Here is a 16600-nt window from a genome sequence, read left to right on the forward strand (position 1 = left end):
TCTTTGGCCATGAGGATGTTGAATACGCCTTCATGGATGCCCATCATGATGTGGCGAATCTTCTGAGCTTCAGTCATCGATGCATTTACACGATGGCACAAATCTAAAACGTCTTCGATGTATCTTGTGAAGGTTTCGCCTGTCTGCTGCACCCGCCCGCGCAAACGGTGTTCAGCGCGAAGCTTGCGGACCGCAGGGCGACCGAAGACATCCACAAAGCGAGATTTGAACGAGGCCCAAGTTGGAATGTCAGCTTCGTGATTTGTGAACCACAGCTTTGCGACCTGCGTAAGGTAGAAGATAACGTTGTTAAGTTTCAAGACGTCGTCCCACTTATTATGGGTGCTTACACGCTCATACGACGAAAGCTAGTCCTCCACGTCCTGATCGTCGGTACCGCTGAAGAACGGCGGGTCCCGCTGTTGAAGCACCCCGGAGCATGGAATTGAAGAGGCGGAAGAGGCCGAGGTAGCGGGGCCGGTAGTGTTGGTGCTGGAGTCAGTCATTGCGGTTGGAATTCGGCGGCTGCGGAGCTCCAGGGCGAGAAAGTAAAAGAGAAATCCCGCGACCTCCACCAAGTGTTAAGCGGGGATCCAGGCACTGGTAGTGGGCACTGGTAGCGAGTAAGACCGGAGCGGGGGTGGCTCAGCTTGCAGACAGCTTGTCCGCAAAAGGCACTTCCTCTTTCTCGGCGATCTGTCCACCTGTTTGGAACTTCCTCTTTACAGAATGTATACTGCGCACACAAAAACAAGGACTAGAAAGGTACATAACTGCGCTTGTGTACCTTTCTCGTCTTTGTTTTTTTTATGCGCAGTATACATTCAAGATATGTCTGACCGACTCGCCCAACAACGTACTCTTTTAAGGAAAAAAAAGACACGTATTTTTTTTTTACTTATTCTTTACTAAAGTCTCAATTAAGCAGTACGGCATGATAAACAGCTTATAATTCCAGGCTCAACAGCTCAGTAGGCATCGAAATGTCATTAACATAATAAAATGAATAAATCGTATGGAATGGCAGACAGGGGTTTTATGAATCACATCTACAGGGGAGGGCGAAGCGGAAAGCTGGCACTTCAACGACATATAGGGAAGTCTTTTTTTTAGATATTTTTGTTTGGTTTGTATTACATTCCAGCAAGAAAAGGCGCTCATCTACGTAGCTGAAAGATTTAGCGAATACTTGGGGAGATTATTAAAGTGGGTCAGACATTGGCCAATCGCCTGATGTAGCGGCATAAGCGTGGAAGGAAAGGGTGTGGAAGGAAAAAAGAACGAGCTGAGAGGGAGAAAAAATAATGAAAGCAATCAAGCAAGCAAGCAACAAAAAAAGTTGCTAAGCTAAATTCGCGAAACTAAGCTCAAGACATAGTAAATGCGGAATTAAAACGCCCAATTCCCGTTTGGTTACTTTCTGCATTGCATTGGTGCTTATGTAAGCTATCGTAGAAAGGATAATATAGACGACAGGACAGCTTAAATAAAAATTATACACTTAACAACTGCATCCACGAGCGCGGCCCACTAGGCGCGCTCGTGGATGCCTATGAGTTGCCAAATTTCTTTAAATATTTTTTTTGCGGGTTGAGAAAGGCTGCTAATGTAGGTGAAGGTAGTGTGTCCTCTTTCGGGAAAAATGCTTCGCGGTAAATCTGGACGCTGCAATACCAGGGCATGATTACCAGCTCACTGTTCGTTGGACGGCAACGATCCAAACTTAGCGACGCTTCGCTTCGTAAATGTTATTTGGTGACGTGAAAAATATTTTATCAGGACAGTGACAATGTGTGTAACAGCAGAACCCCAGGGACTGCAACCTAGCAATTCATTTGTGACCATAGAATGCCGCCGCGAATCGAAAGAATGAACGGCGAATGCGGCCGGCGCACAGCAGATCCGCCGCGTCTTCGCCGCACGACTGGGCGCACGGATCACTACAAAAGTGTTCTTCCCGCCGCGAGGGGCGCGTGCGTCGCCAGCTCAGTTCCTGCGCATCTATATATATATATATATATATATATATATATATATATATATATATATATATATATATATAAGGGAAATGAGGGTGCTCGTTATAATACATGAAGGAAAGAAGCCAACAGTCGGCGAGGCCAAGGAAAGCGTTGGGGATGGTATGTTTATGTCATTTTTTTTTTTTAATGTTTACTTCGATAACCACAGAAATTAGTAATGTAATCTGTTTAGGGGAAAGATAATTAGACACAAAGTAGAAGAAAAAACAACGTGCCGATGGTGGGATACGAACCCACGACCTCCGAATAACGCGTCCGGTGCTCTACCAACTGAGCTACATCGGCTGCTGTCCCCCCTGCTACTTTCTTGGGTATTTATGTTGTCTGTATACGAACCTTGAGAGTGTTCACCAGCGCCGCCCTCAGCCATAGCGGCGGACGTGGGACGTCCTTTGTTACCTGTCTACTTTGTGTCTAATTATCTTTCCCCTAAACAGATTACATTACTAATTTCTGTGGTTATCGAAGTAAACATTAAAAAAAAAAAATGACATAAACATACCATCCCCAACGCTTTCCTTGGCCTCGCCGACTGTTGGCTTCTTTCCTTCATATATATATATATATATATATATATATATATATATATATATATATATATATATATATATATATATATATAAACTTAAAGTAGGTGACACACGGTGGCAAAAACAACACTTTAATCCGACGTTTCGGCCGGGGTCCGGCCTTTGTCAAGGAATGTGGAAAGAAGCTGTCGGTTCCCATTTCTTATACACATGCACAATCGAAGAACACGTGACCAGCCACTATGAGAAAATTAACATCAAAATATCAAAACAAGATTTCACACGCGTGATGTAATGGTGGTGCAAGGTATATAGACAGAATGATACTTGTTGCGTTTAGGTCATGCATCTTAATATGTTGCACAAAGAAAGGAAGATATATCACTTAAAAGATTGTTGTCACTATCAGCGCACAAAAAAAAATATCACGAGGTTAGAATGGATGGAGTACATGTCGCACTTAATCCTGCAATGTTCAGGAGGGGGAGGGGGGGGATTCATCTACTGAAATATCATTCTCATTGGTAGGCTACAGTAGCAGATAACACGTCAGTAGAATTTAACGGTGATATATAACTGTGATTTAGCGCGGTATACACACACACACACACACACACACACAAATAAAAAGTAAACAGTCACTCAAATCGCGGCATGGTGACAAAACTCAATTTTGTGGTCAATGCTATGGGGACAAAGAGAAGCAGTTAAAGAAGTTAATTGTTCGTAACAGTGTTGATTACACAAGGAATCGTGTGCAAGGTTATTGGATAAGTTGTAATGATCAGTGCATGTTACGGAGGGAAGCAATATGATCGTGAGAAACTGGCAAACAGGAAAAAGATCAGTGCAAGTAAAGCATGACATCGTGTGAAGGGTTTCGGGCTGTGACCGTAACAGCGCAAGCGAAGAGGCAAACAGTGCAAAATGGAGCCAATGTCGAAAAACATAATATATTTTAAGAAGCTGCCAAAGGTGCTACCATTTAGTTAAAATGCTACGACGAGAGACAAGTTAGCTTGCCAATGTTTTCATTCAGACCACAAGAAACCGTGTTAAACTTGCGTATTAGAAATGATTCGCGAACTTCGCGTTCATGGTGGGTTATGAAACCTGATTCCAGTAAAGTTACTTGCATTTTTTCAAAGGGGTGCATGGTAATGTTTACATGCTTAGAGATAGGATGGTTAGGCAGTGTATTACAATGAGCTTTATGATTATTAAATCGGTATCTGAAGGGTGTTTCGGTTTGGCCAATGAACTGAATTTTGCAGATAGAACATTCAAGCATATAAATCACGTTGTCCGTATCTGATGAGAAGTTGCCTCGAATATTTACATTAAAGTTCGGTGCAGTGCTGAAAGCTTGCACCGATGTAGTCATTTGTGCACAAACTTTGCACCGTGACTTTTTGCAAGGATGGCAGCCGGTTGGTGCAGTGGGGCTATCTTTAGACGAAGTTAAATATCACTGAGGTTCTTGTTACGGCGATAGACAACACGGGGGCTTGCTGATAAATTTCTTTTAGACGATCACTTTGCATGAGAATACTATGATGTTCCTTTAATATGCCTGCAACGTTGGGAACCGAAGCTGAATGCGTTAGCACGAGATTGATTGGTGATTGGCCGGATGGTTCCTTTTCCGCTTTGAGGAGAGCTTTGCGATCAAGAAAGCTTGCTCGTTCCACTGCATCATTTATTAGGCGCTCTGGATATTTGCGTTCCATTAGGGTGTTACGAAGGTTGGCACAGTGAAATTCAAAGTCGCGATCGTCTGAACATATCCGTTTAAAGCGGACGGCTTGGCTATATGGGATGCTAGTCTTCCAGTATTTAAGATGGTTGCTGTCGATAGTGCAGGTTCTGAGGTCTGTCACTGGGTTTCCGGTATAGATCAGTGATTAGTTTGCCATTCTTTATTGACACTGTAACGTCTAGAAAAGCAAGAGTGGTTCGAGAATAAAAATAAGAAAAGTGTATGGCCTCATGCACATTATTAAAACTAGAGATGAATGACAGAAGTTCTGCTTCACCATGTTGCCAAATAAAAAAAATGTCGTCTATGAATCTCTTGTAGTAAAGAGGTTTTAGCGGGTGGTCGTCGAGAAACCGGTCTTCTAATAAGCCCATGAATATGTTGGCGTAGTTGGGACCAATACGTGTACACGGTTACGAACAATTAACTTCTTTAACTGCTTCTCTTTGTCCCCATAGCACTGAGCAGAAAATTGAGTTTTGTAACCATGCCGCGATTTGAGTGACTGTTTACTTTTTTTTTTGTGTGTGTGTGTGTGTACCGCGCTAAATCACAGTTATATTTCACTGTTAAATTCTACTGACGTGTTATCTGCTACTGTCGCCTACCAATGAGAATGATATTTCAGTTGATCAATCCCCCCCCCCCCCTCCTGAATATTGCAGGATTAAATGTGACATGTACTCCACCCATTCTAACCTCGGGATATTTTGTTTTGTGCGCTGATAGACAGTGACAAGAGTCTTTTAAGTGATATATCTTCCTTTCTTTGTGCAACATAATAAGATGCATGACCTAAGCGCAACACGTGTCATTCTGTCTATATACCTTGCACCGCCATTACATCACGCGTGTGAAATCTTGTTTTGATATTTTGATGTTTATTTGTTCATATTGGCTGGTCACGTGTTCTTCGATTGTGAATGTATATGAAAAATGGGAACCGACAGTTTCTTTGACAAAGGCCGGACCTCGGCCGAAACGTCGGATTAAAGTGTTGTTTTTTCCACCGTGTGTCACCTACTTTAAGTTTATGCCCTACCGGACCCATTCGAGCTTCAACCCCCTCCCTATATATATATATATATATATATATATATATTATAGGGGTGTATTTATTCTTCAGTCCACGCAGAGGGATTCAGCTGCTCAGGATCAATTCGCAGCGGAGCGTCAGGCGTACCGAATCACGAAGACAACTACCAACTTCTTCGTCCTCGAGAGCGCGCGATGCATGTCAGTGGCAATAACGACGAAGATTACCACACTACAATATATATATATATATATATATATATATATAGAGAGAGAGAGAGAGAGAGAGAGAGAGAGAGAGAGTAGGGGTATGATGCTAATCTTCCTGTAGACGTTTCGCGCATCGTAACGCGCCTTTGTAAAAGCCCCGCAGCATAGAAGTCCTCCAATATCAACTGTGCCGCAACTGAGCCGGCATCACTAGATTATAGTCCGTGGCACATCCGCTGTTAGCGGGCCGCATAAAACCCAGACGCAAGTTGATGACAGACGCGCGTGCCATGTCTGGTGGGAACACTAGCATAGTGGGTGGTGCAGCGCGAAGACATGAAGCAAAAAAGAAGAAAAGCACAACACACATATAGCTCTCTTTGAGTGAGGGCTGCCATTGGGAAGCGGGTAACATACGTCAGTAGCCAGTTTGAAGGCCTTATATATAGCTGCCTCTAACGCCGCAGTCAAGGAACACCCACTGCGTGCATATGGCGCATCCACTTTGAGCGAAGCTCCAGATGAGCTGCATGTATGCGTGTCCTCTCGTGTGACAGACCCAGTGACTTATCGCTATCACCCATCCTCGTGGAACACTAATGTTAACACAATGTTAGGGTGGCATTCCTTGCACATAGTTGTGAATATAGTAATTAGTGTCTATTGTTTTCCTTTGCCTTTATCTCTGTTTTTTTTGCAATCTCTTTAAGTCCTTCGTTTTCTTTTTTTTTCTTACACACTAAACAATTTCTCACCCTTAAGGGTGGAAACTGGCTTGTCCCCAGACGCTCACCCTTTCTTGCCTAAAGGGTGCAACCAATAGGGTGCAAAGAATAGGGTGCAGATACCGCACCCTTAAAGAAGGGTGCCCAGCTTAAAATTTTATAGGGTGCGATGGTTGCACCCTTGTCTAAGGGTGCAGTTTTTCCTTCGCACCCTAACCAAATAGGGTGCTAAAAGGGTGCTCCACATAGATTCAATCTGAAGTAGAAACCTGGGTTGATGCGTGGCGGGAAATGTGTACACAAATATAGAATTCTGTTGGCCCATATTCTTAGTTTGCATTGTTTTCGCTTTAAACTTATTGGTAAAAACACAAAAACTGCTCGTCTATGCTGACTGGCAACCGAACACACATCTCTGCAATGCTTTATCCAGTGCAGGAGAAAGTGAAAATGACATTTCGGACAGGTCAGGGATGCATTAAAGCTTTGAATATCAGTTTTCATGCACCCGTGATCTGTCCGAAGTGTCATTTTCACTTTTCCCTGCACTGGTTAAAGCATTGCAGAGAAGTCTGCTCGGTTGCTAATCAGCATTGACGAGGAGTTCCTGTGTTTCTATCAATAAGTTGAGGGCAAAAACAATGCAACTAAAAATATGTGGCCACAGAATTCAATATTTGTGTATGCATTTCTTGCCACACAATCCCAGGCTTCTGCTTCAGGGCAAGTCTATGAAGAGCATCCTATAAGCATCTAACAAATACTTTCCATGTTTAGGTATATAATTTCAATAAGGCACAATGACGTGTATACAGCTCAATTTGAAGGTCTATCTGTGCATGTCATGGAGATGCTTGGCAACTGTTCAGACAACCATGCTGAGCAAAAACATACCAAAAATAGGGCATGGCGATTCCTGAAACAGTAATGGGAAAAAGTGTGTGCAGCAAAGTTACTCAGAGGCAGCTTTACAATCATATACAAGTGACACCTACAGTTTTGGTAGCAAAGTTTATTCACACTATCAGCAAGTTATCTGGCTGGTTTATAGGGTTGGACAACTCAAAATTACTTAGGCTGGAGGAATGTCTACAATTTATTACAGTGCATATCACAATGTTATGACATGACAGAGTAAAAATATTGCATTAGTCATTTAGTGAATGGCACCCTCTCCTACAGGAATGGCTAAGAAATGTGTAGATATACAAAAAAAGGCAAGTATATTTATGACAAGACAGCAGAACATGCAACTCCCTGCACATGAAAATTGAGATACTTTAGGTGACTGTTCAAGAACTTCGTAGCCACCACTCTAGGTAAAATAAATGCATAATAAAGAAGAGGCGCTCTAGAACATGTGTAAAATAGCTTGCGGTCATACTGGATGTTGGCGGACAAAACAGCTGCCAGTCACTCCAGCCCCCTTGTCGCAGAGAACAGCTTTTCACGGTCCACCTTGATGCAGAGCAGGTCGACATCTTCAATATTTTCCCCAGAGTATATGCTGACAGGAGTAGCTGGAACACGAGTCCTGCAGTGGCAATAAAATATTGCATTGGGTGTCGATTGCTGAAGAGGTATTCCTTCAACGAAAGGTGAAAGTGACCCGGAAGACACATTCGAGTGAAGACGACACAGAACACACACTGTCCTGGGTGTCCGCGTGTCCTGTGTTGTCTTCGCTCGGGTGTGTGTCTTCCAGTGCGCTTTTACCTTTCGTCAAGTTGCAACGCACCATCTAACCCATCTTCAAGATTTGTTAAAGTATTCCTTGAAACCCACTTTTTTTGATAGCTACTTAAATGCTACAAATTATCTCACTATAATACAAAGAACAATACAAATGGTTTCTTTGATATTTATGCACACAAAAGTTGCTTAAGCCAAATGTAAATTTTTGGGCAAAAGCCAGCAAACCTACAATGTCTAAACTGGCAGCTTTCGTATTTTTGTAATCATTCCAAACTTAATCACGTCAATATGTTTGTAATTTAAATTAAACACTGATGAAAAGAAACATGACACAATTTCCTTGCCAACTGTTAGAGATGTTTAGAGATGTCAAAAATGCATTATGAAACAGAAAAAAAGTTGCATTAGTGCAGGTGGAATGCTGACAATAAGTATGTGGGTGAAGACTGCACATTTTAAAACTTAGCCTTTAGTTGAAAGCAGCATTTCAGTTTTTTTTTTTTCATGTTGTATGATTGGGAAACCGTTCTACCTGCAGATACAGTGTGCCACCCGCTCTTGCTTACAGTTCTAGGGCTCTTTGATGCTTCTGTTGCTCTTTACCACCATAGCTCTAAAGGAATTATTTTCTTCTGCACAATACAATTTGACATGCTATATGGTAAAGCTTATAACAAATCCTGAAGACAGTAAGCTGCGGAATCAAAATGACATTCAGCAGCTATCCAATAATATGTTTTTAGGCCTTTAGATCACCTTTTATTTATGATTTTACTTTGCATGTAGATTAACAGGACTACTGTTAGTCTTGCAGATTATAGACTCTCTTTTGGGTGGTAGAGGCCCCTAGAACTGTGGCCATTACCTGCACATATACATACTACTTGTTGTAAGATGATCCAGGGTAGAATAAGAGCAAGGTAGCTACATAGCATGAAAGAGAATTGAAGGGTAGCAGAAAAGCTTCAGTTTACAAGCAAAGTCAAAAGTTTGAAAAGGCACTTGTCTATCTGGACACCATGAGCATCACTGGCAGGGAAGAACCTTTTACTTCCCAAGAAGAAAACTGAGAAAGGGAGGAAGGGGAGGGAAAGAGGGGCACAGCAAGACAGCGAAATTATGTTTGCCTGGGTATTAACTTCTATGATTTTGGTCTGGGTGGTCTAGCCCCAGAAAAACAAAATAAAAAGATGGCAGTAGCAGGGAAAACTACAGTATGGGGTAGATAAGTCAGCATCTAAAGCAGGCTCAATGCTGGCGCATGTTTTTTTAAAGGAACAGGCAATACAGATGCAGTTAAATAGTTGTTAAGAGCTATTTAGAATTGGTTAAGTACTAGCATAGGCTAAGAATGCCATGCAAAACATAAATGAAATGCTGTGGAGAAAGGGGAACTGAAAAAATAAATTTGAGTAAACTATACCTGCCAAAGAAAGGCATTACCTGACGAAAAAGATTCAAGGGGTAACCAATGTCACCAGTGATAAAAAGGAAATGTTTACTAAACACGTTGAGCCTATGCTAGTGGAGGTACACTTGCTATAAATAAATTGCCCCATTCATGGTGCATGTGACTGCCTTGCAAACTACTTATAGTGCGGGGGGATTGCATTTAAGGGATTAAAATGTTCCTTTTGAGATATTTATTTTGCACTGCTCTAAATTCATGGACTAGAAATGGCTCCCTATAGTTGCTTTTTGTAGAATTAAAGCTGACTTGAGATAAATACCCTAATTTAATCAAAATTATGACTAATCTCACTTACAGGCTGAAGACTGCAATCAGGAATGTTTTGCTTGTGCCTGCCTGATGACTATTTAATGTTATGCTCAGTCATTGCCCTGTCTCTAATTTTTGATTATAGCAGGAGCATTCTAGCCAGTAGGTAATGAATACTTTTTCTAATGCATGACTCCACGTGTTTACCCAACGTTCTGTCTTTTTATATTTTTGCTTCTTGATAACGTTTGATAATTTTTCACTAGTCACATGCGACATATAATTCTTTTTTTATCACTACACTCCTGAACATCTAACGCTGGTATATAATTTGCCACCTCCAGAATGTTTTCCAAAAGTACTCTGCTGCTGCTGCTGTAGCCCAGCTCAGAGGAAGCTATTTAAACAACAACATTCTCTTAACCCTTAGCTCTATTCACCTTCCGTCCTCTGCTTTCTTTTTGTGAAACAAAAGCATATGCAAGCTCCACAACCAATGACCACACTGCCAAGATGAGGACAAGTACTTTTTTTTAAATGCTGGCTACTACTGGACTGAGGCTCACCCTCAACCCTTTCTTAGTATTTCTGGAAACAATGTGTACAGATACAGCAAATACAAAGGAGAATCATTATTTTATCTTCTTTTAAGGTCCTCTAGTTGAGTAGTAATAAAAAAGAAAAAGAGAGGTAACTTTGAAGAGTGGCAGTAGACTTAGAGTTTAGATACTGCAGGCACTAAGAAAGAAAATCCATATACATCTTTAATACACTTGAAAAATACAAATAAAAGGAAATGAAAGGCAAAATTAGCATGTGCTCATGCTCCAAGTGAAATATAAGCTGCCGACTGAACTTAGAAGGGCCGCATTTATTGAGAGAGTGGTCTAATATAATGTATTCTTTTCATCAGTGACAACATGAGAACTCCATGTGAGAGCTGCAATGATGCTCATAGGTGGCAGTAGAATTCCCAAACTGCCAAAAAAATGGTTATAAAATACCTTTAAGTGAGGGATTTCTCTTCTATGTACTGTTTTCAGCAGAAGAATTAAGATGATTTATTTATCTTATTTCTGTACTGTTTGCCAGGCATGGGTAAAAAAATGGTTGTAGTAACATTCCGAAAAGTGGGCAAGGTAACCTTATAAACTGAAATAAAAATTGTGGTTCCAGTTACAGAAATATGCATAATGCATAATAATAAGCCTTGGCAGCCTATGTGCCATAACACCTAATACACCACAACAGTGAAGCCGGTTAAGCAGCTTCATGATTTACTGAAATATGAAATAGCTGTCACTGAAAAAAGCAATCTACAAAACCTTAGCGGCGTATTCAGATAAGAACTGTAATGGAGGTCCTATGACCATTTTTTGTTTTCAGTGAAACTGTTATATGTGCTGGGCAATTGTCTCGGCACAAATATGGGCTTTATTTAGCTTTGCAAGGTGTGGTGTAGTTTCCTTGGGAAAAAATTGTATATCACTACAGGTGAAAAACGCAGTTTTGCTATTTAAAAATGTTGAAAGTTTGGAGACCTGCTGCTAGCATACTAAAAGTTTGTCAGCTATTCTTTTTATCCATTAAATGAAAATTTTACTTTTATGGGAGTTATTAAAAACATGTTTTGTTGTTGCCGTTGTAGTGAAACATCCGGAACTTTGCTCCATTTTCAACCTTAAATAGGGGCATGATGCATCATATTTCTTTATGAAGCCTTTTCCGTTCATGAATAAGATAATTTCCTTATTTTCAGGCAAAACAGAGAGCTCTAGACTGCTCTGTGTGTTCTCCACAACAAATAAAATTTGCCCAAGATTTGAAAACTGCAAAAATGCACAAATTTGATTTCAATTATTTTTAAATATCATCATCTATTTTCATGAAAATCCCTCTCAAGAATCCTCAATACTTAATATATATTACGGCTTGAAAAGGGGTTGCATTCTATTGTTTAAAATTATAAAAGTTCAAAATTGAGCACTGGTTTTGAAGCTTGTTAATATTCAGCCCTACACTCTGGCACAACTAAATAAAGTGTTGCCACTAAAACTCTTTCTGCACATTACCCTGACCTAGTTCTCTATTTCTCAAAAAATTGGAAGTTCTAGACTTGTTTGTTCTTTCTCCATATCATCTTGCATTCGGCAAATATTTGAAATTACCAAAAAACAGACAACTGTGACTTGAATTTAAAAAACTACAGCATCTTATTTTTTTTAACTGACATAAAAACAATCCTAAGTACTTTAAAAATATCAAGTACAAAAATGTGTTCTGCTATGTAAGCTAAAGATATAAAAATAAATATAAAACTGAATGCATATTCTCTCTGTAGATGTGCTTATGGCTTGTTCTTAAGAAGTAGGAGTCAAAAGTTCAATTTATTATTTGCTGAATTTAGTTACATTTTATCTTATGCAATATCAAAGCCTTCTCAATGCTTATAAAGTCACTTTCTGCTTGTTGGTAGTGTTGATGATTGCTTGAAGTGGATTAAATTCGCTATTGCTTAAAATTTCATGGGAGAACGCCAGGACTGTTTAACTTGTTTCTATATGGTATTTTTTTTTTCAAGGTGCTCCCAATTTTGCGTGAAATTAAGGAAATAAGCAAAGAACCTGAATAATAAACAGAAAACGATTTTAACGCTAACGACATAGCACATCATGCCCGTATTTAAGTTTGAAAATGGACTTTTTTGTAGCGCGCTGTTTCTGAAGTAATTTTTGCGATCTTTTACTGAGTTAAGTGCAACAGAAAAGCAGGTTTTTAATCATTCTCATAGAGGTAAAGGCTGCATAGATTCAGTGGGTAAAAAGGGATGGATGACAAAATTTCTGTACGCTAGCAGCAGGTCTCCAAAGTTGCAACTTTCTGTAAGGGCAAAAATGGCATTTTCCACCTGTTTTCCACAGGTATTCAATTTGCCCAGCCTTTTTTAGTGCGCCAGCACAAAATGGCCAACAGCCAAATGTATCTTCAATAGAGCAGGAAATAAGAGTGAGTTAAGTGAAGATTTTGTATTCTGTAAGTTCCAACTACAATAAAACTTTTCAGATAAATTGCACGGAATGCAGGCAGGCTGCTATGTGTGGTCTATGGTTTAGTTCCACGTCTCCTGATATGCTATGTAGGTGTATGAATTACGCTAATCAGCAACAAATGTCAATGGTAAAGAAGGTGATATATCAAAATTAAGAAATGTTTACCAGTCTCGTAACTAACCTGAGTTGAAAACGTGACTGCATGACTCCATTCTCTCTAGTTGCACATCCCAAGCAGTTGCAGGCGGGTGATGGCTTGCATAAATATGTCAGAGCTCAGAGGGTGTGCAGCAGGGCAGTCGACAGGCAAGAAATGGTCTGAAGCTGGATCCACAGAATGCACAGCAGCTTGAGCCACCTTGTCCTTGTCAGTGATGAGTGGTGACATAGAAGAGGGCTCCAAAGTAGCTGCAGGTAAAGTAGACAAGCCTGTATTACAAAAGACTGATCAGCAGTAATAATGGCATTGGCATGCCTTAAATTGCAATCAGATTTGGCAAAAAAGTATTCTGAAACATGTAAAAGTAAGTTACATATTCAGTTATATAACCACTCACAAAAATATACTCCACAGCGTGCAGAGAGAAACCGGAGCACATTATGCAAATGTTGATGCCCCATTTTGCAGAATATTCCTCCCTTTGCTGAAATATTACAAGCAATAGCTTTTTGATTCCCAGAAAAAAAAATCAAATAGTATTTGCCACAAATTCTGCTAACTTTTAGCAGGCGCTTTGAAGCTACATGAGTGCCAGTACAACACAGGCATTGCCAGAGTTCTAACACATGCAGATCTTTGTATACTGGACCACAGAAGGAATGAAAAAAAAAAAAAAAAAGCCTGTTCAAGCCTATTATTTGGTGTTTAAGAAAGTTGTTTTTAAATATCTTGGCAGAAACTGTGGAAGGAAACCAATTGATGAGATGTCATCCATTAAGTTCAGAAAACAATAATGACAGCATAAAATTCAATTGTGAATATGAAACCTTACTTTCGGTACAAAAAAAAAATGGAGATGTGAATATCGAACAGTAGGAATGGGATCTAAAGAAAATCTAGCAAAGGCCACTTATCAATGGGGCTTGGTATACTTCCTTTAAGAATACGGTGCGTACTGATTTTTATAAAAAATCGTTCTTTATTACAAGGCATACTATCACACGAAAGAAAGAAAAGAGAATGCGAGCCATAAAACCGAGGAGATTAAGTTTTCAAAATTTACGGACTAAACAAAAATGAAAAAAAAAATCTAGAGAATATGCATTCCATTTTTTCTGCTTCTAGAGCGGTTTGTCAATCTTAATCTCAATTTGCTCGCAAGACTCATAAAGCGATGTTTTACTTACTACGAAATCCATAGCTTGTGTCGTGCAAGAACAGCTCCAGGAAGAGGCCGATTTGAAGCCATGACTGCGATCGATCGGCCTGTGCCCAAAGCAAGCACAGTACGAAAACAAAACGAAAAGAAAATGCTGATTCAAAACCAAACGCAGAAACTGGAAACAAAGAAACTAGCTGGCCTACATTATGGCTCTTGTAACAGGCAAATAGAACTGCTCCAAATAGTAGATTTAAGGAAAAGAGCAAAGAAAGTGAACATTTGGTCAGAACAAAAAACATAGCAACACTGTAACAGCAACTTACTGCACGCTTTCTGCCCTAGAATCCAGGCTGTTAGCTTCTACTTGAATGCAGAAGCATAACCTGCAAATATCCATTCATTGTAATGCCTACTACCGACAACACAAAATATAAAGGACTGTAGGAAACAAATGTAAAAACCATAAGAAAAGCATCACAACCCAAAAGCAAGACTTTACACTCCAGGCAAGCGGATACAAGACCCTCACGATAAGAACAGCTTATGATGCGATTTTGGAATTGGTTTATTGATTCCTCGTACAAGCGAGAGGAGGCAGGGACTAAAGGCTATGTGAAAGCCTGACAGAGGTCCCTGCCTCCCCCCCCCCCCCCCCCCCCCCCCCCACTCACAGAAATTAAATATGTAAATCCTGATGGGGAAAAATAACATTGGTTGGGCATAGTAGCCACTCAAAATGGTGCTTTGTAAATTATGCGGTTTAACGTCCCGCAGAGGCAAATGGGATATGATCATACAGGATGGCTAAAGAATATTTTTAGACCTCAGTAAATTCGCTACGCGCACTCACAAGGCACCATAGCCCCCATGTGCTTCTCCATTTCACCTCTATCTAACATGCTACCTAGGGATGATCAACGGAGAGTAAAAGCCGCGATAACGGATGGGAAAGTGGTTTGAGTTCCTACGTCCGCAAAGTGCTAGCGTTATCTCGAAAGTCAGCTAAACATTTTATGTACAAACATACTGTGTTTCCTTTACTTTGCCCCATAACGTGAACTAGCACGAATAGAAACCAGTTTCGAGGCCGAGAGACTTTGACAAATCAGTGCTCATCACCCAACTTCCAAGAAAATTTCGTTTCGTGAACCTCCTGCGCGTAAAGCAAGGAAGCCCAGTACGCTTATATTTTATTTTATTTTTTTTTTTTTTGTAAGGAAGGAGTCCTATTTTCTTGCGGCAAATCTGCGAACATAACCGCCGCGACATCCAACTTCATGAGCGATAACATTTTTGCAGTCAGCTGAAATCAAGCGCGTTCCGTTCCCGCCCGTTCTGTCACGTTCCAAAACAAACGACAAACAGTGCAGCAATGCGGTAGGCCATTGTTACGGTTCCCGCTCTGCCCGCCTCGGAATGTGATTGAATATGCTTACCTTTACGGACGAATGCATGAGCCGTGCTCAAAGCTGTTCGCCTTCGCACCACCGATGCCGAACCAACAAGTGTGGGTTCAGTTGGTCACGCAGAAAAACATTTCCACGCCTTCTTCCTTCGAACCTCTAAAACTTGACACGGTGAACCAACAAATACGCTTGAGCAAAACAAAGAGCACGAACACTGAAAACTAACCGGCACGACAAATGCCCGTTTGCCCGAAACATCACCTACCGACGGCACTTCACAGGCGTACACACTTCTGCAACAATTATGCACGCGAAACGCAGCACATTTCACGACGGTTCGCAATCGATGCTGCAGATTAACGGTCGTCGAAACGTGGTCACATCAGCAGCGTGCAAGCGGCCATGTTGGCGAGAGGAAGGTAGCCTGGGTAACTACCGGCGGCCGCCTGGTGGTGAAATGGTAAAAGCATAGTTCGTTTCTGTTTCAGTTTCGTTACAAAAAATGAAACTTGAGTGTGTTCTGTTTTTTAGTGTTATTTCTAGTGCCGTATTTTGGCATAAAGGCATAATAACAGCAGCAGAAATCAGTGCAATACCCAGGAAATTGCCAGTTGGGGGCAATGTGAAATAACGACCTGCTGCTTGCTTTGCAGTGAGTTTGAAAAGTGCACGTGCCAGTTCAGATGACATTAAAACGGTTATCTTTTTCCGGTGATGGATTAGCGAAGCCGAACAAAGTGCACATCAAATTTTGTTGTAGAAAATCAGTAGTTTTGAAAAAGAGGCAACTGGCTGAAATATATAATCGGCAGCACAGTAAATGAAGCAGCAGAATTGGAACCCGAGTAGGAAGTCCGTTGTCTAGGTATTGTGCGCAGCAGTGTCTCGCTATGCGTGCAGGTAATACGGTGCTGAACAAAGCTGCCTGGTAGATGTGCCGACAAAGATTAGAAGACGCAGATAACTCTTTCTTTTTATAATCAGTACAATTTTTCATGCACTATCTAAACCAGTACTGATTCTATTTTGCTGATGCAAAAGGTCATGTGAATGATATGTGCATGCTAACTGCAATGCATTTAAAAAAAATTGAACTAATCAACTTT

At 40.7% G+C, this 16600-nt stretch overlaps 1 long non-coding RNA gene and 1 other non-coding gene across 2 annotated transcripts; both read right to left on the minus strand.

Annotated features, from left to right (window-relative positions):
• Positions 1–2254: 2254 nt before the first annotated feature.
• TRNAT-CGU (transfer RNA threonine (anticodon CGU)) lies at positions 2255–2327 on the minus strand. Its single transcript has one exon. It is a non-coding gene; the product is annotated as a tRNA-Thr (tRNA).
• Positions 2328–7075: 4748 nt separating this feature from the next.
• LOC146187480 (uncharacterized) lies at positions 7076–16041 on the minus strand. Its single transcript, XR_014708242.1, has 5 exons — positions 15525–16041; positions 14412–14471; positions 14114–14192; positions 12948–13174; positions 7076–7835 (listed from the first exon to the last, which is right to left on the minus strand). It is a non-coding gene; the product is annotated as an uncharacterized LOC146187480 (long non-coding RNA).
• Positions 16042–16600: the final 559 nt, after the last annotated feature.

The sequence above is a fragment of the Amblyomma maculatum genome, chromosome 6 (genome assembly GCF_055883805.1).
Source record: "Amblyomma maculatum isolate TAMU_Amacu chromosome 6, ASM5588380v1, whole genome shotgun sequence".
Lineage (NCBI taxonomy): Eukaryota > Metazoa > Arthropoda > Arachnida > Ixodida > Ixodidae > Amblyomma > Amblyomma maculatum.